Source organism: Castanea sativa, chromosome 3 (assembly GCF_040712315.1).
Source record: "Castanea sativa cultivar Marrone di Chiusa Pesio chromosome 3, ASM4071231v1".
NCBI classification, from domain to species: Eukaryota; Viridiplantae; Streptophyta; class Magnoliopsida; order Fagales; family Fagaceae; genus Castanea; species Castanea sativa.
Genome location: NC_134015.1, coordinates 8,816,161 through 8,841,814, shown reverse-complemented (window position 1 = coordinate 8,841,814; position 25,654 = coordinate 8,816,161). Strand labels below are relative to the sequence as shown.

The 25,654-nt window shown below is 36.7% G+C and overlaps 1 long non-coding RNA gene across 2 annotated transcripts; it reads left to right on the top strand.

Moving 5' to 3' along the window:
• Window positions 1-1,274: 1,274 nt before the first annotated feature.
• LOC142627625 (uncharacterized) lies at window positions 1,275-25,024 on the top strand. Of its 2 annotated transcripts, XR_012842897.1 has the most exons (12): window positions 1,275-1,570; window positions 2,099-3,133; window positions 3,256-3,314; window positions 3,435-3,559; window positions 3,686-3,749; window positions 3,856-4,027; window positions 4,982-5,060; window positions 5,473-5,538; window positions 5,614-5,981; window positions 12,187-12,278; window positions 12,366-12,528; window positions 24,902-25,024. It is a non-coding gene; the product is annotated as an uncharacterized LOC142627625 (long non-coding RNA). The 2 variants fall into 2 exon arrangements; XR_012842898.1 differs by lacking the exon at window positions 24,902-25,024 and having other exon boundaries at window positions 2,099-2,190; window positions 12,366-12,661.
• The last annotated feature ends 630 nt before the right edge of the window (window positions 25,025-25,654 follow it).

Below are 25,654 nucleotides of genomic sequence, written 5' to 3'. Positions count from 1 at the left end.
AACCCAACAGGAAAGGGGGCATGCCACTGGTACCATTGCTCTCATATGCAAAAGCAATTGAATCATAGAAAAAGTCTCATTGTTGTACTTTATCTTGTTTAAAAACTTTTGGGCTCTGCTATTGTGCGAATGTCAACAACTAGGTGGGTTGGTACCTTCTATTTCCTTTATTTTCTTCTCTCATAAAATTTTTCCTGAAAGTGTTGTACATAAACCTATCTTTTGCTTCTTCATCCAAATAATTTCTATTGTATCTCATAAAGAAGTTGTTAAGGTAATATACTTGGCTTATTGATTTAGGTGCATAAACAAATTGAAAAGTGCTGATATTGGAGTGATATTGTTGTCAAAGATCAACTTAGATAACTGATCCAGTACCAGTATTTAGTTGCTGAAATTTATTTTTATGTATCAGCTTGTAACATGCCATGTTTTGCTCAAATTTTAAGATATTTTAACACATAAATTTCTATGCTTTCTTGAATTACTGTTGTGTTATTTGTGTAGTGTGATTGGATTAAAAGCACAGCTTGAAATTTAGAGAGTAGAAATGCCCTAGATTTCAGATAGATTCCAAATTATGCATTTAATTGCCACAAAAAGATTGGAAAGTCCCACTTGCTGATATTGGATTGATATTGTGATCAACTTGTATAGCTAAACAGGTATTTAGATGCTGAAATTCATTTTTATGTATAAGTTTCTACCATGCTATATTCTACTCAAATTTTAAGATATTTTAAACATAAAACCCTATGCTTTCTTGATTTATAGTTGTGTATCATGATTGGATTAAAAGCACAGCTTGAAATTTTGAGCTTAGAAATGCACTAGATTTCTGATGGATTCCACTTTAACTGAAATATTAAATTTTGAATAAATTATTCTTTGGAATTGGGGAAACCGAAACTGAAGTGAATTCAAGCAAAAAAATCAAAGTGTTTTTCTGTAAACCAGCATAAAATATAGTGTTGGAAACTTTCTAGTATTTTATTCTCCTTACTTGACAGCTTCATGCCAGGTGGAAATAGATGTGGACTACTCCAATACTATTCAATTATCCATGAGATTTGATTTGATTTTTGAAGTATCATACACTCCACTACTTCTAAAGGTTCATACATCTCCTTTAAGATTCAATCCTTTTGTGTTAATCAAATACCCAACTTTCTCTTGTTTTCTTTTGTTTAAATTCAATTAAGGTTCTTAATAATTTTATTCTGTATCCAGATATGAGTTGGTGTTTCTTCGAAAAAGGCTGGTACTACTTTTGCATCTACAAGCAAAACACTAAGTCTTAATTATCTCAATCCTTATCTTGTAATAGCTTTCGTAAAAGTCCGATTAAGAATCCTTATCTTGTTTTCTTTCCATTGGCAGATTTAGTTAATCAAAATACAAATCCTCAATTTGCACGCAAAATGCTACGGATGTTAGTTTCATCTTCTACCAATACCTTTTTGAGGATAGCTTCAGTTTTAGGCAATTGCTAGTTGCTACTTGGGATGTTCTACGCCTACGCCATGGGGCATCATTTTTTTTTTTTTTGTTCATTCAGAATTTTACAAGGGTAATCACTTCACTTTTTCCTTCCTATATTTTTTTTGCTAGTGAAAACTGTAAAATATGTTGCCTATGAGAGTCAATATGATGGATTACTTCTATAACTCCCTTCTACCTACGCAAATAACAATATTCATAAAGCCTATGTTTGAATTTCTTAGTTACAACAACTATTGAGAAAACAAAATTTTATCTAGGTTAAACAGGTGACTTTATAATATTAACAAGTTGTGAAGTTGATTTATATTTTCTGTACGTTTGGTTTTTTGTATATTCTATAAAAATATGTGTGCATATTAGTTTGTAAACAAAGCCATCAGGTTGATGGATTAAAAGTATAATTCGTTGATTCAACAAACTAGGAAGAATAAATGGATTATTACCAATCTTATGTTTCATAGACTGAGTAGCTATTGTCCTGCACAAATATTCCGATAAGATGGATATCAAAAGTTGAGACATCATAAGAGCTTTGTATAGAAAGTGGTTTTGCACTTACATAACATGAATTTCCTTTCATCTTTGATTTTCAAAGCACTATACAAACAACTGAAAGGGAGCAAAGGAATCATGGGAGGCTTGCCTAAAATTGCACACGTGGATGAACCCAATTCTTCAAATTTTCAGGTATGAGTTGTCCCAATTCTTTATTTTCTTTGGGTCTTTCTACTAAAAGACATTTGCATTAATATATAAGGAATTAAACCCAACAGGAAAGGGGGCATGCTACTGGTACCACTGCCCTCATATGCAAAAGCAATTGAATCATCAAAAAAGTCCCAATGTTGTACTTTTGCTTGTTTAAAAACTTTTGGGCTCTGCAATTGTGCGAATAGTCAACAACTAGGTGGGTTGGTACCTTCTTTTTCCTTTATTTTCTTCTCTCTTAAAATTTGTCCTGAAAGTGTTGTACATAAACCTATCTTTTGCTTCTTCATCCAAATAATTTCTATTGTATCTCATAAATAAGTTGTTAAGGTGATATACTTGGCTTATTGATTTAGGTGCATAAACAGATTGAAAAGTTCTGATATTGGAGTGATATGTTGTCGAAGATCAACTTAGATAACTAATCCGGTACCAGTATTTAGTTGCCGAAATTCATTTTTATGTATAAGTTTCTACCATGCCATGTTTTGCTCAAATTTTAAGATATTTTAACATAGAGATCTATATGCTTTCTTGAATTATTGTTGTGTTACTTGTGTAGTGAGATTGGATTGAAAGCACAACTTGAAATTTAGAGCTTAGAAATGCACTAGATTTCAGATAGATTCAACTTTATGCATTTTGTTACCCAAAAAAAAAATGAATGAAGTGAAATACTAAATTTTGAATGATTTATTTTTGAAATTGGAGGCCAAAACGCAAGTGATTCAGACAAATAAATATGAGTGTTTTTTCTGTAAGCCAGCATAAAACATAGCGTCAAAAACTTTCTAGTATTTTCTTCTCCTTACTTGTCAGCTTGATGCTAGTTGGAAAAGGTGGGAACTGCTCCAACAATGCTTAGTTATCCTTGAGATTGGAATTGAGTTTTGAAGGATCTTACCATCTCTTATTTTTAAAGGTTCATAATCATACATCTCCTTCAAGATTCATTCCTTTTGTGTAAATGAAATACCCAACTTTCTCTTGTTTTCTTTTGTTTAATTTCAGTTAAGGTCCGCAATTATTTGATTCTGTATGCAGATGTGAAACAAGGTTGGAATTCTAAACCAGCTAGAGTTGGTTTTCCTCAGAAAAGGCTGGTACTACTTATGCATCTACAAGCAAGAACTTGAGTCTTAATTATCTCAATACTTATCTTGTAATAGCTTTCGTAAAAGTCAGGATTAGGAATCCTTATCTTGTTTTCTTTCCATTGGCAGATTTAGTTAATAAAAATACAAATCTTTTTGAGGATAGCTTCAGTTTTAGGAAACTGCTACTTGGGATGTTCTACCACTACCTAATGGAGCATCAGGTGTTTTATTAAAATCAGAATATTACATAGGTAATCACTTCAATCTTTCCTCCTTATATTTGTTTTGCTAGTAAAAACAGTGAAACGGGTTGCCTATTTGATGCCTAAGAAAATAACAATATTCATAAAGCCTTTTGAAATTTCCTGTCTTCTCAGGGTGTGATAAGGAATTCCCCTTATCTGATGAAGGATTCACAGGCCCTAGATTATGCAAACCATGGTAATGCTGTCAAAAATCACATTTCTGTTTGTTGTCACTGAAATTTTTTTCCAAAAAAATAATGATAAGAGTGGAAGCTGATTGTCAACTTGTTTATGTGAATTAGTTCTATTCAAAACAGAAAATTGGATTTTGAAGAATTTTGTGCGGCTGCCATAAGTCTGCATCAGCTGGAAGGAATGGAGAGCAGGGAACAACATGCAAGGCATGCCTTTGAGCTGTTTGAGATGGATGTCAACTAGGCAATTATGTTTGAAGGAACTTGCCTTTGTATTCTCGTCAGTTTCAAATGGCAAATTTTGATTCAATTGTTTAGGCATGCATTCATTAACTAATAATGGTTCTACGGTTATGTATTCCTCATGGCATCTCATGATGACTTGGTTGATATAATGGTTTTTAGAAATTCTTTTGCTAGGATTTTGGGTTAGTCTGCAATTGACATACTTGGAAGTACTTTTAATTTTCCTGGCTTCAAGTAATATGAACAAAAACGAAGGATCTTTTATGATGTCACTATGTCAGTATAATACATGAATTGTGGTAACTGTGTCATACCACTAATCGCAAGATGTTAAAGTTGGCTTGTTGAACTGATTTTTTTTTTTTTGGGCAAATTTGTGTCTTTTTTTTTTAGAAAAAAATAGTCCCTATGTGAATCAAGAGTCTTCAGCTAGTTAAGCATAGTCCCAAATCTGCTACAGAAATGGTATTTTAATCAGAAATTATTTGTTAAAGTACACAACTCTCCTTTATTGTTGAAGTGTTAACTATAGTTTAAATATTACCATTCCCTTAAGTATATATTTGTTTCTATTTTTCATTTGCTTTTTAATGTCTGAAACTCTGAAGATAAATCTTTAACAATAGGTATGCATTTAAACATAAATTATTTTCAAATTATTGGTATCAGCATTCTAATTCTTAGTATCTGGTCAGTCATACACTCAAAATACAAATTGAACATAAACCCCTCCCAAAGAAGGGCTTGTCTTCTTTAAATCTATCCTGCAGTGTCACTCTTCAACAATCCCACACATTGACAAACTCCATCTGCCTATACTAATTTATGCAGAACTTCAACTTCTCAATTCTATTATATTCCCTTAATGGAAAAAAGCCTCCTCTCATCTCTGTCAACTTCCCTCCTTAAATTTCTAATCATCACTGCACATAAAGTATCTCAAAATCAAGTTGGTAAAGTGATATACTTGGTATGTTTATCGATTTAGGTACTTAAACAGATCGGAAAGTCTCACTTGCTGATATTGGAGTAAAACTGTGTTGTGAGATCATTTTAAAAGTAATCAGGTAATTCGTTGATAAATTATTATTATTTTTATTTATTTATATATATTTTTTGTATAAGTTTCTTCCATCTTTTGCTTGATTTTTATCAACTTTCTTGAATGATTGTTCTGTACCTTCATTGGATTAAGAGCACAGCTTGAAAAATAGAGTTTAGAAAAGTGCTCGATTTTAGATGGATTACACAGTATGCATATAATTATAAAAAATGGATGAATTGAAATATATACTTTTAAATAACTGGAATTGTAGATACCAAAATTATTGAGTTTTTTTTTTTTTTTTCTATAAACCGCCTTATAACTTGGCCTTGGAAACTTTTGTAGTATGTTCTTTTCCTTACTCTTTAGCGTGATGCTAGGTGGAAATAGGTTGGGACTGCTCTAATCCTTGAGATTTGAATTGATTTTTGAAGGATCATACAGTCCAGGATTTTGAAAGGTTCATAGAACTCCTTTAAGATTCAATCCTTTTCTGTTAAGTAAGCACCCAACTTTCTCTTGTTTTCTTTGTTTAACTTTGGTTAAGTTTCTCAATGATTTGATTTGGTATGCAGAAGTGAGACAAAGGTCAGAATTCTAAATCAGACAAGAGCGGTGTTTCGTCGGAAAAAACAAATCCGGTACTACTTATGCATCTACAAGGAAAAAATTGACTTAATTTCTCTCAATCCTTATATTGTAATAGTCTTCCTAAAAGTCAGATTAAGAATCCTTTTTGTTCTTTCTCCATTGGCAGATTTTATTTAATACAAGAAATATTCAATTTGCATGCAAGATGTTACGAATGTAACAAGTTTCATCATCTACCAGTACCTTTTTGAGGATATCTTCAGCTTTAGGGCAACTGGACAATAGCTACTTGGGATGTTCTACCAGTATCTTCTGGTGCATCAGTATTTCGTTCATATGAGAATATTGAAAGGTAGTAACTTCACACTTTCTCCCTAATGTTGCTTTGCTAGTGATACAGATTGCCTATGAGAATTCAGTTTAATACATTTTCTCTATAATTCTTTTATCTATGAAAAATTCTTTTATCTATGAAAATAAATAAAGCCTATATATATTTGGAATTTCTTATTCACGATAACTATTAAGAAAAATGTTTATCCAGTAGGTGTCTTATTGTATAACAGGTTGTAAAGTAAAATTATATTTTCTGTCGCTTTGGTTTTTTGTATATTCAAGAAAAATATGGATGCATATTTGTATACAAAAGCATAGGTTGTTGATTCAACATACTAGGGATAATAAATGGATTATTACCAATTTTATGTTTCATATACTGAGTGGCTGTAGTCCTGGGCAATATTTTGGTTGTTTTATTATGATGGATCTTTAAATTTAAGACATCATTAAAGCCTTGTATGGGAATTGGAAAGTGGTTTTGAACTTACATAACATGAATTTCCTTTCATCTTTGATGTGGTCTTGGAATTATTATGGTGCTTAACATACCATAAAAATCATATAAATTTGGAATTTTGTAGGTTCTGGTCCAGGAATTCATTTTAATAATAAAAAAGGTTTTTGAATTGAATGCTTGTTGGTAACAAATGAAATAACAATGGCTAGCAGTCAAGCAAGAAACAAATGGTATAAAGAAATATGAGGCATTAGTTCAATTCTATTGAAATCAAGTTCCTTTGGCTTCTACTAATGTCTTACATTGATATCTGCTATTGCTAGGATCAAGTGCCGCTAGTAGAAAAATATTGTTCCATTGAGGAAATAATTTGGCAAGGAAGAACTGCACACCAAAGCTTTCTCATAACAATATTTAGGAGAAGAAGTCATTCAGAACTTAGCAAAAGATGCGTTTTTGGCATTTCCTTATTGCTCTCAAAATTTGAAATCAGGCTCCATTGATTAACTAGAGCATCGGAGAAAAGCTTCAGTAACTTTGTATAATTAAAATCTTCGGGCCCGTTTGGTTTTGAGATAGCTCAGTTTTCATAACTCAATTTTCAAAACTCATTACTCAAACCCAAAACTCATAACTCCCTACTCAAACCTCACCTTCACTCAAAAATTGCAAAACACCTATTTGGACTCATAACTCAGTTACATATCTCTACAACTTTTCTCCAAAACCGTGGACCCCACCCACTGACACTACCCAGTGTTGCTACTGTTGCTACCCGCGTCTCATTAACAAAAAAATCTTCCTCCTTTACTTCTCCCACTGTGGCATCCTCTCACCTTTTATTACTCTAACTCTCTGTCTTTTCTATCAATTTTTTGTCTATCTCTCTTTCTCTGTCTCTCCCTCTTCACTTTATATTTGATTTTTTTTTCCACTCTTCTCTGTCTCTCCCTTCTTCAATCTTTATTTGATTTTTTTTTCTCTCTTCTCTATTTCTTTCTCAGCTGTTTTTGGTTGGTTTGAATCGGTGGTTATTGGGTTTAAAGTGGTGGGTTGTTTTAGTGGTTGCTAGGTTCAGATTGGTGATGGTGGGTTGATTGGGTTTTTGGGGTTGGGTTACGATGGAGATCAGGTTTGAAATTGGGTTTTTGGGGCTGGGTTACAGTGGAAATCAGGTTATGGATCACAGCGTGGCTTGAATCGGTTAGGGCTAGGTTACGGTGGAGATCGGGTTATGTCACGGCATGGCTTGAATCGGTTGGGGCTAGTTTTGTGTTTCGGTGGTGTGGATCGACGTTTGGTTTGATGGGTTGATTTTGGTGTTTCGGTGGTGTGGATCGGCGTTGGGTTTGATGTGGTGGTGCTGTGGTTGTTTGAAACGGTAATATCAAACAGCTCTGAACTGATGGGACAACACAAAAGCTGTAGGTCCTACAAAGTCCAAATATTTACAGCAATGCCACTGAGTTTCCTATCTCAGTTTTTGAAAACACCCATTTCTTGTTTCATGTTTCCATCACTCCTAACTCAAAATTTTTGAGTTTTGAGTGATGGAAGCACAATGTGAAAATCAAGCCAAACCAAAAAATTTGTATGGGTCCTACATGTTTTGAGAACTCAGTTATAAGTTTTGAGTAATATGATCCAAAACTACTCTAAACCAAACAGGCTCTTAATGATTCAGTTTTTGTACTCACTACTCACTAGCTCTAAAAATCAAAGTTCATATGGATGTTTGAGACTATTTATATTCACCTATCCAAATTTTGAAATGTATCTTTTAAGTAAATTATGGTGAACATTAAAATGTTAAAGTTAGTATTTTGACGTGGTTTGAATGTTGCTTTGGTCCTTGTTTCTTTCTTTTGATTTGGACGGCCCTGTAATCCCTTTGCTTATAACTTGTTTGGATAGATGGAGAGTAAAAGGGAGTAGAGGAGAGGGAGAGACCGAGAGAGAGTAATGCTATGTTTGGATGTTGGGGGAAAGAGAGGGAGTAGAGTAGAGAAATGGAGAGTAATTTAATTACCTTGTTTGGGTGTTTTTTAAGGAAGGAGGGGGAGGGGTTTGAACTACTTCTAACCCCTCCAAGATCAAGAAGTTAGTGTGGCTGAGGTTATGAAGTTTGACAACGGAATCCTATTTTGGAATGTAAGTTTCTTTAAGGGTGTGCATGCTCAGGAACTAGAGGCATTGGCCAGTTTCATGGATACCACATATAAAGCATCGGTGAGTGGGTTTGGTGTTGATAAGATGTGCTGGAAATCTGATAGAGAGAAGGGTTTCACAGTTAGGGATTATTATCTCTTAATGGGCTCTAATGACTATTGGTTTCCTTGGAAAAGCATTTGAAAGCAGAAGATTCCTTCTCGAGTAGCTTTCTTTATTTGGACTGTTGCTTTAGGAAAATGCTTAATAATTGACAATTTACGAAGAAGGAAGGTTTGGATATTGGACTGGTGCTATATGTGCAAGTGTAATGGTGAATTGGTTGATCATCTTTTTCTTCATTGTACGGTTGCTATGGATATATGGGCTATGGTGTTCGGGTTGTTTGGAGTGAGCTGGGTTATGCCGCAGTCTGTAGTGGGGCTTCTAGCATGTTAGCAAGGTAGTTTTGGCCGCCATTGAAATGGGTATATATGGCTTATGGTCCCCCATCGCTTATTGTGGTGCCTTTGGAGGGAGAGAAATAGTCGGTGCTTTGAAGATAAGGAGAGATCCATATCAGACCTCAAGCTATTTTTCTTTAGAACTTTAATGGATTGGTTGGCTACCTTACGGAACCAATCATTTTCATCCTTTCTTAATTTCTTAGATTCTTGTAATTTTTGTTCATGATTGTTTGAGCCCTTGTTCACTCCCTGTGTACTAGGGTGTTCCACCTTTTTTGAGATCAATAAACTTTTACTTATCAAAAAAAAAAAATTACAAACTATGAAAATGCTAATTATTTCATTTCTCCTTACTTAATTTTAAAAACATCCAAATAAGGTGGACGATAACCATTACCCTCTACTCTCCTCCCCTTTACTCCCTTCTACTCTCCTCTCTCTCCAAACTTCCAAACATAGCATTAATGTTTCTTTTCTACAAAATGGTGAAAAATATGAAATGGTTTTTCAGAATATCTTTAGCAGTACATCTACTATGGGCCACGTTATGACTTTCAATAGGTTTGGGGTAGAAAGACAAAGCAAACTCTTTATGGCCTGTTTGGAAGTTTAGAGAGGGAGGAGAGTAGAGGAGAATGGTTATCCTCCACCTTGTTTGGATGTTTTTGAAATTAAGGAAGAGAAGAGTAATTAGTTCTTCCTCTTGTTTGGACATTTTAAAAATTATGATGGAAATGAGAGGAAGTGATTAAATATTTTTAAATAGACAAATTTACCCCTATTTGAAAATGGATTTGCAACATTGATCTATAATTAATTTTGTTAATATAGTAAGGGTAAGTTGGGTAATTCATTTGATCAATAATTTATGTACTCTACTCTCCCTCTAAATCTCTCCAATTTTTGGGAATTAAAAATGAGAGGTTAGAAGTAGTTAAAACCCCTCCAAATCTCTCCCCCTCCTTTCTTAAAAAACTTCCAAATAAGATAATTTAATTATTTTCCCTCCCTCTACCCTACTCCCCTCTTTTCTCTAACATCCAAATAGAGCATTAATTTCACAAATTGGAAATGCTTTTGTTTATTTAGTATTCAGTCTCTAAAGCAAGGTTGTTAAAATTGGGATTGTACGAAGGATCGTGGGAGGTAGATGGGTTTGTGGATCGTAAAATCAGATTGTGGATTGTAAGATCTTACATTTGAGAAAAAAAACACATTGGTATGTTAAATAATCACATAAATTATACATTCATTCATAATTTGCATCCATTTGATGTACATCCATAAGCATCATTTAAAAAGACCAAAAACCTCAAAACTAGACACTATTGGGATGTTATTTTTCACTTAGGTCTAACTAAGTCTTCTGTCAAGTTAAAGAAAATTATAAGAAATCAGGATCGTTTGGGATCGTCAAAATCATACAATCTTAAATGGTCACAAAAATCCTTGAAAGATCCAGATCATTTTGGGCAGGTGGGATCGTAAAATCGTAGGATCTAGATCGAAATTTTGACAACCATGTTCTGAAGCCAAATGCGAAAATGAAAATGAATTGGTTGATTCCTTTAAATGCACATGTTTATCTCGTTTCTCATGTCAATGGGCTTTGGTTGGTTTCATTAAACTGTGGGCCACGTTAATGGCCTTTGGAGTGGAACCTGTGGGCCCAGCTTAAATTGCTCCCAAATGTTAATTTGGTCAACCACATAGACCAAACTCATGGGCTGTTCGCTCGAGCATTTTTTAGCCTAACAAATTTTCAAGTGCTAATCCGAAACCGTGGGGACCAAGTCTATGGGCTGACTATGTGGATCCAAATTTTTATATCTTTAATTAATATTCTTATGAGTCTTTTGGATGGGCTGCCCAAAAATATAACAGAAGCTAATTGTGATTCTTGTGAGTTGCGAACACAGCATCAACATAGTGCTTGGTTTGATATTGATGCTCTGATCATGGCCTGAAAACATGGCTTTCGAAGGCCAAAGTTTAGGTTTAAGTGACTCATATTATCTTCGTTCATAAATAGACTTAGTATTGACTTAAGAGTGTATTTGTAACAGCACAAAGTTTCTGTATCAAATTTCAATTTGCTTTTTCTTTTCTTTTTTATTGTGCTGGAACTGGTGAGTACTCGCTTTTTCTTTTATTTTCTTTTCTCTTGTAAAATTTGTCTTTCAAGATATGACTTCTTGACATACCGGGAGTTGAAAAGAAGAAATGAAGAAAAATACATAAACCCAAAAAAAAAAAAAATTATTGTATCTCAAAAACAAGTTGTTAAGGTGATACACTTGGTTTCTTCATTGATTTAGGTGCCTAAACAGATTGGAAAGTCCCACTTGCTGATATTGGGGTGACATTGTGGAAGATCAACTTGGATAACTAATCAGCATTTAGTTGCTGAAATTCATTTTTATGTATAAGGTTCTACCTTGCCATGTTTTGCTCAAATTTTAAGATATTTTAACACAGAAATCTGTATGCTTTTTTGAATTATTGTTCTGTGGAATGATTGGATTAAAAGCAGAGTTTGAAATTTAGAGCTTAGAAATGAACTAAATTTCAGATTGATTTATGCATCTAATTACAAATAAATAAATAAAATCATGATGAACTGAAATGTTAAAGTTTGAATGATTTATTCTAAAAACCCAAGTGAATTTAAACAAATAACCAGGGAAGTTTTCTGTAAACCGGCATAAAACATAGCATTAAAAATTTTCTAGTTTTTTTTTTAATCCTTACTTGTCAGCATGATGTCAGGTGGAAATAGTTGGGGACAGCTCCAACACTGCACAATTAACCTTGATATTTGAATTGAATTTTTTTTTATACAAGATAAAAATTTAACTCTAGTCTAATCTAAGTGTATATGTATGTGAAACTCCTTCCTGGAAAGTTGAACCACAGCCCTTGGCCCCTACACTCCACAAGCACTTATACTTATAGAGTGACTATCGCACCAAGAGTATGCGATAGTTGAATTGATTTTTGAAGCATCATACTCTCCACTATTTCTATAGGTTCATACATCTCCTTTAAGATTCAATCCTTTTCAGTTAATCAAAAATATCCAACTTTATCTTGTTCTCCTTGGTTAAACTCAGTTAAGGTTCTCAATTATTTGATTCTATGTGCAGATACGAGACAAGGTCATCCTTCTAAACCAGCTAGAGTTGGCGTTTCTTCATAACAAGTTGGTACTACTTATGCACCTACAGGCAAAAAAAGAGTCTGAATAATCTCAGTCCTTATTTCGTTATAGCTTTTCACAAAAGTCTGATTGAGAATCCTTATCTTGTTTTCTTTCCATTGGCAGATTTAGTTTATCGAAATACAAGTCCTCAATTTGCACCCAAGATTCTATGAATGTTAGTTTCACGAGGATAGCTTCAGTTTTAGGAAATTGCTACTTCGGATGTTCTACCACTACCTACCTAATGGAGCATCAGTTTTTTTGTTCATATCAGAATATTACAAGGGTAATTCACTTCATTTTTTCCTCCTTATGTATGTTTTGCTAGTGAAAACTGTGAAATAGGTTGCCTATGAGAGAGTCAATTTGATGCTCTTTTCTCTATTACTCTCTGCTACCTACAATAATAACAATATTCATAAACCCTATGTTTGAAATTTCTTTTTCACAAAAACCAATGAGAAGAATATTTTATCAAGGTTGAACAGGTGACTTAAATATTAACCAGTTGTAAAGTTAATTTATATTTTCTGTACCTTTGGCTTTTTGTATATTCTATAAAAATAAGGATGCATATTAGTTTGGCAACAAAGCCATCAGGTTGATGGATTAAAAGTATAAGTTGTTGATTTAACAAACTAGGAAGAATACGTGGCTTATTACCAATCTTATATTTCATAGACTGAGTAGCTGTGTTCCTGCGCAAATATTCCATTTGGATTTCCTTTCATCTGATGTTGTATTGAATTTTTTTTTTTTTTCCCTTATCTTTTTCTATAAGGTAGGGATCATTTTTAAAGAAAAACCATTTGAACTTGTCTCTAGGCAGTTGCAACTGACCCCACCTGGTATAATCAGTGGCCTGGTAATCCAGGAACATTCACCCATGACGGGCTAAACAATTTATGCTCATGCCTAGGAGCATTGTCTTGATTTCTCAGAGGCTACTTAACTTACTGTCAACGCATAAAGTTATAATCCAGCCTATGTATCTATCTATATATATATATAAAAGATAACAGGATCCATACCCAGAGGAACCAAATATAATGTTGAATGCCTATGAATCTATATATATAAGATCCTTGTCTATACAGTAATAGCTCAACGAAACACCAATGTTTGGCCAAATTAAAGTTAACATATCGTATCAACTGTTGCTATCTAATTGGTAAATTAAACAGGCAAATATAGTACAAGTTCTGCCTATTCTTTAAATTGTCATGTATTCATTGCTCTACCCATTTGATATTTTGATGTTCACATAACATGTATGAATATGGAGTTAATTGACCCCTTTTTTAAAATGTGTCATGTTTGGAAATTTCAAAATCTTAAATGATTAGGAAATCATAAATTTAATCATATAACATAGTTGAACACTCCTATTATGTGTAGGTCTAGACACTCCCTTAATAAATAGGTTCAATGATTTTCTAAGTTTTTTTTTAAAAAAAAAATGTAAACTTGTTGCTGTCGCGGAAGCCTGAAGAAAGCACACATGATGATCTCTTTGATGGACAAAAACTAAACTGTTAGTTTCCAGTAGTAAACCTCGAATCTACTAGGAATTCTTTGAATCCACAAGGTGATAAACTGGAATCCATCAAAGAAAGAAATTGACAAAACGTCTATATAATATTGATAATAATTTGATCTGCCTTTGGAGGCTACAAAACATATAAATACTGAAAAAGTAAATTTCTAGGACGATTAGGAAACGTTTGAAACCCTAATTCGCACTTATTACGAGATTAGGTGGCAAAATACCAAATTTTACCAAAAATGGTAAAATTGAGCTAAATACAAAATCTTAGAATATTGACCTTAAGAGAACCTTATTCTGACTTTTGAACAAGAAGTTATTAAGAAAACAAAAATTACTATAAACATAAAAATCACTGTTTTTTGAGGCTAAACGGAAGAATTCGCCAAAGTTAGAGGTAATTCATGGCAAGACAACTACTATTGCTCAAAAGACCGTTTCCCTTCAGCCTCTCAAATTTCATGTGATTTCGACTCCGTCGCCCAAAAGACCATTTGCCTTGCGCGACTTCAGGCGTGCTTGAGAGTCCAGAAATGCCATACGGTGTGTAGAGAGGGAAAATTCCCGACCTATCACAAGCTGACACATCATACTACCAAAGTCCACAAAATACAACCAATTACAAAGCGCCACGTACTGCTGCTAGGTTTTGCCATCGCTATTCAGAAACCAATAGAAATTTTTCAAGTGTCATTGAAATAAAGGCATGAAACTGCATCAGCAGGTGTAAGCAATGACACAAGCAGCTCCGCACGTGTAAGCAATGACACAGGCAGTCTCGCACGTGTAAGCAGTGACACAAGCACTCAGCACGTGTAAGCGATGACATAAGCGGACCAATCTGCCGTGACAAGTGTCACCAATCAGACTCCGCCACGTGTCGCTCACCTACCCCTAAACTCCTATAAATAGAAGCCTCCCTAAGACATTGAAGGGAGACAACAACGGAGGACACAGAACAGAGAGAAGGAAGAAGATATCTTGAGTTCAGAAACCCAGAAGCTCTGCCAGGATCAAACCTCAAAGCCTCCAAGAAATTCAAGAACTTCAATCTCGAATACAGACAACATTCGAAGCAAAATTATCTAAACTACTCGTCCGCATCTCAAAGTCCACCTGGAATCAAGCTCAAAAGCCTCCAGAAACCTCAACAAACCACAAATTGGTAAAGCTCTACGGATTCAAGCCTCCAAAGCCCCGAAGAACTTCCACCACAAACCTTCAAATACGAAGAACAATCGAAGAGGAATCATCCAAATCATATTCCTAAATCTCAAAGTTCAATCGGAATCAAGCTCAAAAAGCCTCCGAAAACCTTAACAAACCATAAATCAACGAAGCTCTACGAATCAAGCCTCTAAAGCACCGAAGAATTTCCACCACAAACCTTCAAACACGAAGAACACACGAAGAACACGAAGAACACACGAAGAACACGAAGAACAAAGAATTTCTAACAAGCTCATAGCCGAGATTCATTGTAATTCCGTTTCAAAGATCTTCGATCCATTCCTCACCAAATTGAAGGATATCTTATGTTCAAATCAAAATCACATTACCACAATTCCAATCAATAAATCTTTCCAAGGAGATCGAATCGAGAGGATCACTCTTTTGTAATCACGAGAATTGTACCACACATTTATCAATACAAATTCGTATTTGCGAAACTATTTTACTTGTTTGATTTATTTCGAACTAAGAAATTTAGTCGTCTACAAATTACGCACCAGGTGGGACTTCTCGCCTCTCATCTCATTCTCCTTCAAAGAAAAAAATCTTCATCATCTTGCTACCAACTTCAATGGCCTCTAGCAAGAACATTCAAGCTTCAACAATAGCTACTTCAATTAAACTTGGTACGGCTACCACCAACAGTTGCATTGGAGCAATCAATTGTAGCCAACCTAAAGCTCACAATAAGCTTCAATCTCAATCAACCAAGGAAGCCAAGGTCCAGACAATCATCTCCTTAGACCCTCTTAAAAGAAACAAGGTCATCAACAAGGACATCTCCATCTTGGAACACCTCAAGTATGGGGGCAAATCCCCTTCTTCCTCCACAAGAAGTTGGTCGCACGATTTCTCTCTCTTCAAAGGGAACCCAAAAGATGAGATTTCACGTGCTCACTTCAATTCACTTCCTTCTCCATCATCTGTGGAAGTTGTGTCAGTCATGATGACTAACACCTCTACCGTGGAAGAAAAGATGGCTGAAATGGAACAAAGGGTCGTCCTTCTCACAAAAGCACTTGAAGATAAGGACCTCCAAATTGCAACTTTAATGAACAAACTCGAAGTACAAGATCTTGGTGAATCAAGCCATGGTCATAAATTCGCATCTGCAAAGGATGATGAAGGGAAAGAAATTGAAAACACTCCCCGACAAGAACAATCCACCTCAATGGCCTCGATATCCGTCCAACAAGCTGAGGACATGATATCGTACACCATAAGAGCTAAATATGGAGGTTCTTCAACACTTTCTATAATGTATTCATTACCTTATTCTAAGCGCATTGACAATTTTAGAATGCCAAATGGGTATCAACCACCCAAGTTCTTGCAATTCGATGGCAAGGGAAACCCTAAGCAACACATTGCTCATTTTGTAGAAACACTCGTGAGAACGCGGGGACTCAAGGAGGCCTCTTTGTAAAGCGGTTGTTCGTTCACCGAAAGGAAACGCCTTTGATTGGTATACGGACTTGGAACCCGAGTCGATTGATAGTTGGGGATCGGTTGGAAAGGGAGTTCCTTAACCGGTTTTACGCACGCGCCGCACGGTAAGCATGATGGAGCTTACCAATACTAAGCGAGGAAAGATGAACCCGTTGTTGACTACATCGGTCGGTGGCGTTCTTTGAGTTTAGATTGTAAGGATAGACTATCCGAAATATCTGTAGAAATGTGCATCCAAGGCATGCATGGGGACTTCGTACATCCTACAAGGGAGTAAAACCCCGAACATTCGAAGAATTGGCAACTCGTGCGCACGACATGGAATTGAGTATTTCTTGCCATGAAAATATGAAACCTCCCATACCTGAGGAAAGCAGAAAGGAAGTAAAGATGAATGACAGGAATGCAAAAGGCAATCTCAAAGACCCAATAACTGTTAACACTACCATAGTTAAGGTTCCAAGGAGAGGAGCAAAGACAAATGAAAAACAACTTGAAGGATGGCAAAAGAACGAAGTGCGTCGTCTGACCTTTAAGGAACGTGAGCAAAAATCATATCCGTTCCCCAATGAAGATGTGCCAAACATCTTAGAACAACTATTGCAATTAAAAGTGGTTAATTTGCCAGAATGCAAGCGACCAGAAGACATAGGGAAAGTTGATGACCCTAACTACTGCAAATATCATCGCATCATTGGCCACCCAATTCAAAAATGCTTTGTCTTCAAAGAACAAATCATGAAGCTTGCCAAAGAAAACAAGATTGATCTAGACCTTGATGAAGTTGTCGGGTCAAACCATGTGACAATTGCTTGTGATGTACTTCCAACTCTCTGGCAGGGGGCAAACACCAATAAGGCTTACAAATTGATTGATCAGGAGGGTGTAAGGATCGGCCCCATCAATGGGAAGTTCCTCAAACGCTTCTATGCTTGAAATCAAGAATTGCTCCTCGGTAAGAGCTTAAACTACCCACTGCAGCACTACAAGGGTACATGATGTTTTCCCACTATCTTTGAAAGTGCACAAATAAGGAGAAATTAATCCCACTCTATGTCACCAATTGTGAGTGTGGCGTAGTGGTTGGATGTCCATGTCACCCTTGAGGCCAAGGTCTCGGGTTCGATTAGAGATGATACCCACTATTGCACAATTGGTACCCATGAAACGCCGTGGGGTGTAGGGCAAGGATTACACACGTGAGCCCTCCCTTTTTGTAAAAAAAAAAAGAAACAAAAAAAAAAAACAAAAAAAAAAAACAAAAAAAAAACAAAAGAAAAAAAAACAAAGCAAAAGAAAAAAAACAAAACAAAAGAAAAAAAATCATCAAAAACAAAACAAAAGAAAAAAAAATCATCAAAAACAAAGCAAAAGAAAAATTAAAAAAAAATTAAAAAAAAAAAAATTTTGGTTGAACTACGTAAATGACTTGATCCCTCTCCAGGGTACGTAGGCAGCTTAGTACTTTTCACTAAGTTCAGTCACATAAAAAGAAGAAGGATTGTCAGTCTAGCTTGAAGAGTTTGTCCAAAGGTCGTCAACATGCTTTCAAGAACCCTTTGATTGGCAAGGCGTCGCTTAAGATCAATCAATTGCTCACTATATGATGTTCAAAGATCATTGTGGTAGAAATTGATAGTCATAGAATTGGTGTTACGTAGCTTTCCTTGAAATAATGATAACTTGATTCTCGGTTGTGGAGTAAAATAAAATCTTCAACCTCTCGTTGCAAGGAATGGAGTACGCATGGCATTGCTCATCTTTTGTGGACATATTCCCATATCTCCGAAGTATGCTTTGCATCACTTATCTCCCGGGGGCATCTTTCTTGTACCTTGCAAGTCTAAGCTACATCATCTCTCTTCTAGGTTGTGCCACTTCACAACTCGAAATTTGAACCACATCGTCTCCCTTCCGAGTGGTGTTGTTTCACATCATGTCTCTAAAATCTAGACAACGTCACCTTCCTCCAAACATCGAAGTTGGTACTACATCATCTCTCCTCTAAAGGCATGTTTGTGCAATGTCAAAATCATGGCGGCATTCTTCTCATATCTTCAAGGTTTTGTTGAAATCTCTTTGCATCCTCAAAGTCTTGATGGGAGCTTCTTGAAACTTCAAAGCTTCGTTACAAAAGCCAATATTAGTGCAACTTCGATGCGAATGAAGTGTTGACATAGCTTCATGGCAAAAATGGATGTCGGCACGGCTTCGGTGCAGATGAACTGTTGACGTGGCTTCATGGTGAAGATGAACGTTGGCACGGCTTTGATGCGAAGAAAGTGTTGACGTTGCTTCATGGTAAAAATGGATGTCGGCATGGCTTCGATGCGAATGAAGTGTTGACATAGCTTCATGGCAAAAATGAACGTTGACATGGCTTCTGTGCAAATGGAGTGTTGACACGACTTCATGGCAAAAATGAATGTTGGCACGGCTTTGATGCAAAGGAAGTGTTGACGTTACTTCATGGCAAAAATGAATATTGGCATAGCTTCTTTGAATGAAATATTAACGTAGCTTTATGACAAAGATGAATGTTGGCATAGCTTCTGTGCAAATGAAGTGTTGACGTAGCTTCATGGCAAAAATAAATGTTGGCATGGCTTCTGTGCAAATGGAGTGTTGACACGACTGCATGACAAAAATGGATGTCGGCACGACTTCAATATAGATGAACTATTGGCCAACCTTCGATGCAAATGAAGTGTTGACGTAGCTTCATGGCAAAGATGAATGTTGGCATGGCTTTTGTGCAAATGAAGTGTTGACGTAGCTTCATAGCAAAGATGAATGTTGGCATGACTTCTGTGCAAATAAAGTGTTGACGTAGCTTCATGGCAAAGATGAATGTTGGCATAGCTTTTGTGCAAATGAAGTGTTGACGTAGCTTTATGGGCGATAGCATTATTGTCTAGCTGAATATCCTTATGGAAACGTCGTTGCAAAGACGAATATCACTAAAAGATTGTTGATGCAAGAAAAGAATGTAACAACATGAAGGCATACGTTCTTGCAACGTTGCTATCAATGAAATACAAAGTCACCAAATGAAGGCGAACACTTCTATGAGAACGTCAACGTGAAGTTTGATATCAAAACCCAAAGATCAAGGAAACTGAGCTGCAAAACAAAAACAAGCAACAACAAAAAAAGCAAAGTCAGAAGAAAATCTCATTGCATGGCTAAACAAAGGATAAAAGAAAAAAAAAAAATCTTAAAGCCGAGAAGAAGACCGAAGGCCGGTTCTTGCATCCTTGAAATAAAGCATAATGATTCCCTAAAAAAAAAAAAAAAAAAATCAGTGAAAATTTTAATAATAATAACAAATAAATAATGAATAAAAAAAAAGAAAAAAGATCTCTACACTTTTATTCAGAAGATTACACTTTGAATAAATGTATGTAAGCCCGTATGGCTTTATATAGAAAAAATTTCTGGGATAAACAGACAAAAAAAAGAGGAGGAGTCCAACAATGCTGCTTCTCTTCCAAATTTTCAAAGTTCTCTGACAAAGATGACCCAAAGAATCAACATTCAGCGGCCACCACAAAATTAGACCGAGAAAAAGAAAGCTATAAGTCCAACAAAGACCCACGACTTTCTCGTCCAAATTTGTGAAAAATTCGGAGACCTTATTTCACAAATCCGACACCACGGAGTCTTCTACAATCTTCGATCCGCCAAACCCGAAAGTTTCAGCCCGATACTCAAGCCACGCGCATCCACGCGCCTCCACAAGCCTACAAAGGGGTCGCAGCCTACACCTCCATATTTATACAAACCCAGACTTAATTTCGGGAAAGCGGCATTACCATTCGATCCGGCCCCGGATCGACAAAACCCAAAAATCTCAAGTCCAAAAAATGACGCACGCGCCGCCACTCGCCGCCGTAAAGTCCGGCAAGTCCAAGCGTCGGTTGCACGCGCGCTTCCACGCGCCCGGATAAATTCACGCTCAGCCACGCGCCGGCTTCATCTCACGCGCTCGCACGCGCCACGCGTGACACGCGCTCCTCATCGATGACGTCACGGATGACGTCATCCTCCTGGACCGGTTCGACTCGCTTAGACCCGGTTCAACCCGAAATCCCGACCCGGACCGGACCTCCTGGAAAAAAAAAAAAAAAAAAAAAAAAAAAAAAAAAAAAAAAAAAAAAATTTGACAAATTAAGACTTTGACCCAAAAAAAAAAAAAAAAAAAGTCAAAATTTTCAAAATGGACCTGTCCCACTCAATTTTTCACGTACTTTCCAATTTTGGGGCCTGTTTCTTCAACCGAAGCTCGAAAATTGCACAACAGTTCAATTTCTAAGAAAATTGACTTTTGCACAAATTTTGACCAAAAGTCAAAATTTTTAAGATTGACCTGTCTGGCTCAATTTTTCGTGTACTTTCCAATTTTGGAGTCTGTTTCTTCAACCGAGATTCGAAAATTGCACAACAAAATTCAATTTCTAAAAAATTTGACTTTTGCACAAATTTTGACCAAAAGTCAAAATTTTTAAGATCGACTCGTCTTGCTCAATTTTTCGTGTGCTTTCCAATTTTTGGTTCTATTTATTCATTTGAGAATCCAAAAATTGCTCAAATAGTGTGATTCTACTGACTATTGGCTTTGATGTAAACTCGACCGAAAAATCAAGATGTTCAAGCAAAACTTGTCCTATCAAGTTTTCGCAAAGATTTTAATTTTTGAAATCTAGGTATTTGTTTTGGACTTAGAGACTACATCCGCTTCTCCAAAGTACTAGCGGTATCCAAAATTTAAGCTCTCAAGATCATAATTTGAGATCCATCCATTTGGTCGGATTCCTCAAAATTATCCTCCGAGACTTGATCAAGGCTCCCCTTTCAAAAACGGACGAACTCTCACAAGTATGTCTCGAATGAAATTACATTGGAGTCAACGCTTCAACCTATTATTTTCGTCGGTGCCTACCGATCTCCAACCTAACGTTCCCATTCGGCGCCCACCATTCTCATCCACCGTTCCCATTCGGCGTCTACCATTCTCATCCACCGTTCCGACCGAGAAGTCTCATCCGCCATTCTTAACTACCCAGCCTACCATTCTTCATCTCTTCGCTATAAATAGAAGGGCCGGATTCTCTAAGTCCATCAAGAAAAAAAAAACACATACACCGAGTTATGAAATGAAAATTTGCTTCTTTCAAATTTTCAAATCCTCCTTCTCACAAGCTTCTCACTATGGTCTCGTCATTCTCAATACCGAGCAACCAAGATCACTTCATGATCGGTTTAAAATCAACCCCTTCATGGTTCAAGAGCAACCCTTCTCACAACATCATCATTGTTTTAGGATTCAAACAAATTTTGTTTCCTCACATAATGACCACGTTTGTTCATAGAGTTATTCATAACAAGGTCGGCATCGTTGTTCCATGCTTTCTTGGATTTGGTTCACCGGGAAATCCAAGTCCAAGACACCTCGTTCCTAAGACCGGGGCTTCCGTAGTCTCTCTTCAACCGTTTGGTCTCCCAATAGAAGCGGTGGTTCGGAACAAACAAGACTGGCCGGTTTCTAAAACCGAGGATCACAAGTTAGTTCCATCTTTCATTTGTTATGCTTTCCCAATAAAGTTGCATCAAGTGAAGATGGTAAGAAGTGTTGGGGTATCCTACAAATTGTCTCCCATCCAACGCTTGTGATGACCTCCGCAGTAACAACATCGGAAATTAGCCTTTGGCGTAGGTGAAGGGTTACCAAAGCCTCATCCCATGTTTCCGCCATCATGGGGTCCAAAGGTCATCATTCGGTACCACAAAACACACTTTACCGGAATTACTCCAACTTAAGATCAACTTGAAGAATTTCGGAAAATATACTTCGAAATTACTTCAACTTAATGTCCGTCGGTATGGTCCGGTCACACGGTGCACATTCAATGACTTGCCGTCGGACATCATTCAAGATGCAGGTCCCCACATCCGAAGGTGTACTTCCCGCAGGCATTTACGCCGAGAGTCCCCAGACATGCGGGGGTCAGGGCCATGGTGTCGTATGTCTCACCCATCCACTTTGCTTCATCACTATCTTCTTCACCATCAACATCAACAAACCCAAAACACTTTTCTGAAATTACCTCAACTTAACCAGAGTGATGCGATAACGCATGCACATTCAACCACACTCCCACATGTTCTCTCTGTAATCCGAAGTATACCCTTCAGCTATAACTTCACCAGAAATCCTTAAAAAATAAGAGGCTAACTCTAGAGCTCTGCATGCTGTATGCCAACATTCTCACCTCTTCTCCATCTTCAACACCCTGTGATCGCCACCAACAATCCAAAATACTCTTCCGAAATTACCTCAGCTTAACATCTACCGAAATGTTTCAATCTTGCAAGTACATCCAACTTCTTGCAAATAACTTTCAGCCCCACCAACCCACTCCAAGTACCATTGAATACTCTTCTGAAATTACTTTGACTTAACCTTTGCTTAAAAAGCTCGGTCACACGAGCACATTCAAATACTGGCAGACCCCTTCTCGATCTCATCAAAGCCTTTCATATGGGTGGGTCTACTCTTCTGCAATTACTTCATCCTGGTAAAAGCTCCACCACCATCGGCTATTTCACTAGAAGAGTCAAGCATAAAAATCCATTTTTTTCAAGACTCATTCGCTCACCACACTCCAAAACTGTGTGCACGAATGAGTCTCGAGGGGGCATTTGTAGAGAGGGAAAATTCCCGACCTATCACAAGCTGACACATCATACTACCAAAGTCCACAAAATACAACCAATTACAAAGCGCCACGTACTGCTGCTAGGTTTTGCCATCGCTATTCAGAAACCAATAGAAATTTTTCAAGTGTCATTGAAATAAAGGCATGAAACTGCATCAGCAGGTGTAAGCAATGACACAAGCAGCTCCGCACGTGTAAGCAATGACACAGGCAGTCTCGCACGTGTAAGCAGTGACACAAGCACTCAGCACGTGTAAGCGATGACATAAGCGGACCAATCAAGCTGTGACAAGTGTCACCAATCAGACTCCGCCACGTGTCGCTCACCTACCCCTAAACTCCTATAAATAGAAGCCTCCCTAAGACATTGAAGGGAGACAACAACGGAGGACACAGAACAGAGAGAAGGAAGAAGATATCTTGAGTTCAGAAACCCAGAAGCTCTGCCAGGATCAAACCTCAAAGCCTCCAAGAAATTCAAGAACTTCAATCTCGAATACAGACAACATTCGAAGCAAAATTATCTAAACTACTCGTCCAGATCTCAAAGTCCACTGGAATCAAGCTCAAAAGCCTCCAGAAACCTCAACAAACCACAAATTGGTGAAGCTCTACGGATTCAAGCCTCCAAAGCCCCGAAGAACTTCCACCACAAACCTTCAAATACGAAGAACAATCGAAGAGGAATCATCCAAATCATATTCCTAAATCTCAAAGTTCACTAGAATCAAGCTCAAAAGCCTCCAGAAACCTCAACAAACCATAAATCAACGAAGCTCTACGGAATCAAGCCTCTAAAGCACCGAAGAATTTCCACCACAAACCTTCAAACACGAAGAACACACGAAGAACACGAAGAACACACGAAGAACACGAAGAACAAAGAATTTCTAACAAGCTCATAGCCAGAGATTCATTGTAATTCCGTTTCAAAGATCTTCGATCCATTCCTCAGCCAAATTGAAGGATATCTTATGTTCAAATCAAAATCACATTACCACAATTCCAATCAATAAATCTTTCAAGGAGATCGAATCAGAGGATCACTCTTTTGTAATCACAGAGAATTGTACCACACATTTATCAATACAAATTCGTATTTGTGCAACTATTTTACTTGTTTGATTTATTTCGAACTAAGAAATTTAGTCGTCTACACGGTGGTCTGTTCTACATCACTTGTAAAGTTGAGAATCTTTCTAGCTTAATACCAAAAACTTAAGCTAAACTTAAATAGTAAATTTAATCAATATTCTAACATTACTGGTTGATTACACCGTCAAAATCTCTACTAGATTTGCAAAGATAGCTTCCAAAAAAAAAAAAATCCTTTCTCCATTTATCTCGAGTTACTGTTGGTGGGATCTAACAAACCTTTATTTTTCTCAGCCATATTGACTAAAAAACAGATGGGACTGCTTATTTTAAGGTAACGTGAAAGCTGTGATTAGAAACAGACTGAAATCGATTGTGTAACTCAACGTCCCAAAAGGTAATTATGAAAATAAACTAATAAAATTAGGGCTGCATTACTGTTTATTACACATATAAACTACATGTTAAATTGGAAGATGACAAGGCACACTATAGTCTATGTATACACTCATTTTCTTATGCGTATTTTGGCATTTAAAAGTGATTTTAATTTTTAATTTTTTGATATAAAATAGAAATTCTACTTTAGTCTAATCTAAGTCTAAATGCGTGTAAAGTTCCCTCCTGAAGACCTGAACCCCCAGCCCTTACCCCTCACACTCCATAAGCACTTATCCTTGTGGGGTGGCCATCAGTAGGGTTGTTCAGGATCTGATCGACACCGCTGCAACCGGCCTGCACCAAACCGTTCCGATAGCTACAAAGCTCCACCGTAGGTGTCCAACACGGTGGTCGGAGGAGAGTTGGGCATACCGACGACGGCCGGTGCAGCGATCGGCCGCTATTTTACACTCCAACGAGAAACCGCACTGCACCAATTGTATATATATGCTATAATTTAAACATCTGTATGATATATTGTATATTTAAAATTATATGTTTCAGTGGAAAGAAGGCAAGACTCAAGAGAGTGGGTACTGTGGGTTTGACGTTTGAGAGACGCAAGGAAGAAGAAGATACGGTGTTTGAGAGGTCTGAAGTTGTTTATGTTAAGAATTTTAGGGTTGTAAAATTTTATTTTATATAATCTGATACCAAAACGACGCTGTTTTGAACTTGACATTAATTTTAATATCAGTTCCAAAACTACATCGTTTTGGTATCAACTTTAAAAATAAAAAATCAAATCAAATCAAAACAACAGCATTAAATTCTAAACCCTAGATTTAGATAGCAACCTCTCTCATTCTCTCATCAACTGCCCACTCTCCCTCTCCCATAAACATCTCCTCATCGCCTCTCTGTCTCTCTCTCTCCTCACTTCTCTGCCTCCACTGCTTGTTGCTTGCCGCCACCATATTTTGCCGCTT